At 38.4% G+C, this 2,898-nt stretch overlaps 1 pseudogene; it reads right to left on the reverse strand.

The window, feature by feature from the left end:
* Positions 1–1,924: 1,924 nt before the first annotated feature.
* On the reverse strand, positions 1,925–2,509 carry LOC145131863 (secreted RxLR effector protein 161 pseudogene; annotated as a pseudogene).
* Between the last annotated feature and the right edge of the window lie 389 nt (positions 2,510–2,898).

Raw genomic sequence — 2,898 nt, forward strand, 5'->3', positions numbered from 1 at the left:
ACAAACAATTTGCAAATAATTCCTATGATCTAACAAAACTCATAAGCATATGAACATTTATATCAACAATTTCAAGAATCATATAAACACATATAAAACTTGAGATTTTGATAATAGCCATTGTAAATGGATTAGCATAACCATTACACCATCTAAAACAAGTTTTATAAGACCGAAAAAGTTTAGGGTAATGTTTCTAGTTCATTTCCAGTAGCAAAACTCGAAAATGTACATTCAGGGCCTCCTACTCGTCGAGTGCAAGAACCTACTCGACGAGTAGGATGAACAATCACATGGACTCGTCGAGTCCCCCCATGGACTCGGTGAGTTCACTCAGCAGAATGCAGAAATCTTGAGTTTTTTCAACAATTTGCATCAAGTATCAAGAAAACAAGCCTAGGCTCTGATACCACTGAAGGGTTTTGAGCATTATAACACTCCTAAGGTGTACATGCAACCCTAGAAACCTTGGATCTATGTTTTACTAAGATACATGCAAATTTGATTTTCCAAGGTTCTTAACCTAACTAGCATGGCATGGGGAACTTTGAAACATAAAAGCTAGTAGGAGAACATACCTTTCTTGTTGCTTGGATTCCTTGAGAACCTTGTGAGCCTAGTACCTCAAGTGTGATGCCTCAAATGTTTCACACAACACCATAACTCTTGGAATAACTTTGAGAGCAGTCCACACTCACTCAAAATCGGCTAGCCCTCTTGTTCAACACATAGTGCCGATTTTGGTAGCCCATGGGGTCCTTTTATAGTTTTGTCACAAGTAGGGTTACACCATGTAAACCCTAATGTGCATGACTTTTCATATTCCATGATCCATAGGTTTATAACCTCCATGGACTATCCATGGAGCACCTTATGGGTTTTAGCCCAACTTAATAAACCATGGATCATTAGCCCACTATAAAAGAATGGATGATTTATACAATCAACCCCATATATTTAATTAGTCTCAATTTTGATCACAAAATTAATTCCAAATTAATTCTTGATCAATACTAATTAAATAATATTATTAATATATTAGAACTTATAATATATTAATAAACCATAAGTGTCATTTCTCTCATTTAGTCTATCCAAGTGTTGCAATGCCATGCAACCCAAATGGACCATGTCAACCGGGTCAAGTACATTCCAGAAATAGTTATGAACTTATACACCTAATCCAACAGATTTGACACCTTAAAGCTGGAAGACCACGTAAATTTGACAACTTTACGTTCATTCATGCATTCATGAGACCTAGAATCTTATAAAGCTTGCACAACGTAACAGGACCACCCATGAAACAACTTAACTCCTTAGACAACCCAACAATGAGCAAAAAATCATAACAAAACCCCATAAGAGAAGATTTGATCAACAACAAAGCAAGGTATGAACTTGATACCTCAAGGAGACTGTAACAAGTTGTGAGATTATGGATCTATGACCTTCCTTCCAAGCTAGGCACCTTCAAACTCTAAAGCTCCTTCAAATGAGCACAAAAATCCACAAGAATCCACTCAAAAATTCAAGAACACCACCAAGAAAGCTCAAAACTCGATTTAGGGTTTTAGATAAAAAAGGAGGTTGGTAAGGAGGCCGGTCAATGGGACTTAACACCTATAAATATGGTGCAACACCCTAAAAATTAGGGTTTCCTTCCCAGCTGCCAACACGCCGTGTTGAGACACCTCAACACGCCGTGTAGGCTCATTAAACTCTGCGGCCAAATACATCTCGACACGCCGTGTTGAGGCTCCAACACGCCGTGTCCCAAACAGAAAACATAAACAACTTGGAAATAAATTCATACCGGAAAATCAAGCGTTACATATACTTTAGACAGCGTGGCCTCACTGTCACATTACATGGGTATAGATGGCATTGGAATATCCCACAGACATATATCAATGAGTAGATCTCAAATCCACTCTGCATCTTTGCATGCTGCTGCTATGGCAATTAGCTCTGCTTCCATCGTTGAATATGTTATGCATGTCTGTTTCTTGCCCGCCAAAGAAATAGCACCGCCAGCTAGAATATAAATCCAACCACTTGTGGATTTCGAGTCACTGGTGTGATCTATCCAGCTAGCATCATAATAGCCTTTTAGTATTCCATTTGAGGATGAATACGTCAACTCAAAAGTACTTGTCCTTTTCAGGTATCCTAGTACTCTACCCACTACCTTCCAGTGCTTCGTTCCTGGATTAACAGTATACCAACTCAGTTTGCTTACAGCGAATGCAATGTCAGGTCGAGTGCAATGTGTAGCATACATCATGCTCTCAATTGCACTTGCATATTCTAGTTGAGCCACTGCTCGTCCAGAATTCACATTTAGTTTCACACTTGAATCAAAAGGAGGGTTGAATTCCTTAATATTCAACTGTTGAAACTTTTTCAGAATTTTCTCTATGTAATGAGATTGACTCAGAGAAATTTGGCCGCCTGTTCTTTTCACCCTGATACCAAGAATTGTATCAACTTCATCAATATATTTCATCTTAAAGTTCGAGGATAGGTATTTCTTTGTCTCAATAATACCTTCTAGGTGAGTGCCAATGATCAACATATCATCAACATAAAGACATATTACTACTATGTAATCGGATGTGTATTTGGAATAAATAAACCTGTCAGCACTGTTGTGCTAAAATCTGAATGCAGTCACAGTGGTGTCAAATCTCTCATGCCACTGTTTGGCAGCTTGCTTCAACCCGTACAAGGATTTAACAAGTCTACAAACTTTGTTTTCCTGTCCGGGTATCACGAAACCTTCAGGTTGCTCTAAGTAAATCTCATCCTTGAGATAACCATTCAGAAAGGCTGTCTTCACGTCCATTTGACGAATGTACAATCCTTTGAAAGCTTATCTTGCTATGAGACTTGTAA

Source organism: Lactuca virosa, chromosome 8 (genome assembly GCF_052849685.1).
Source record: "Lactuca virosa cultivar CGN04683 chromosome 8, Lactuca_virosa_CGN04683_v6, whole genome shotgun sequence".
NCBI classification, from domain to species: Eukaryota; Viridiplantae; Streptophyta; class Magnoliopsida; order Asterales; family Asteraceae; genus Lactuca; species Lactuca virosa.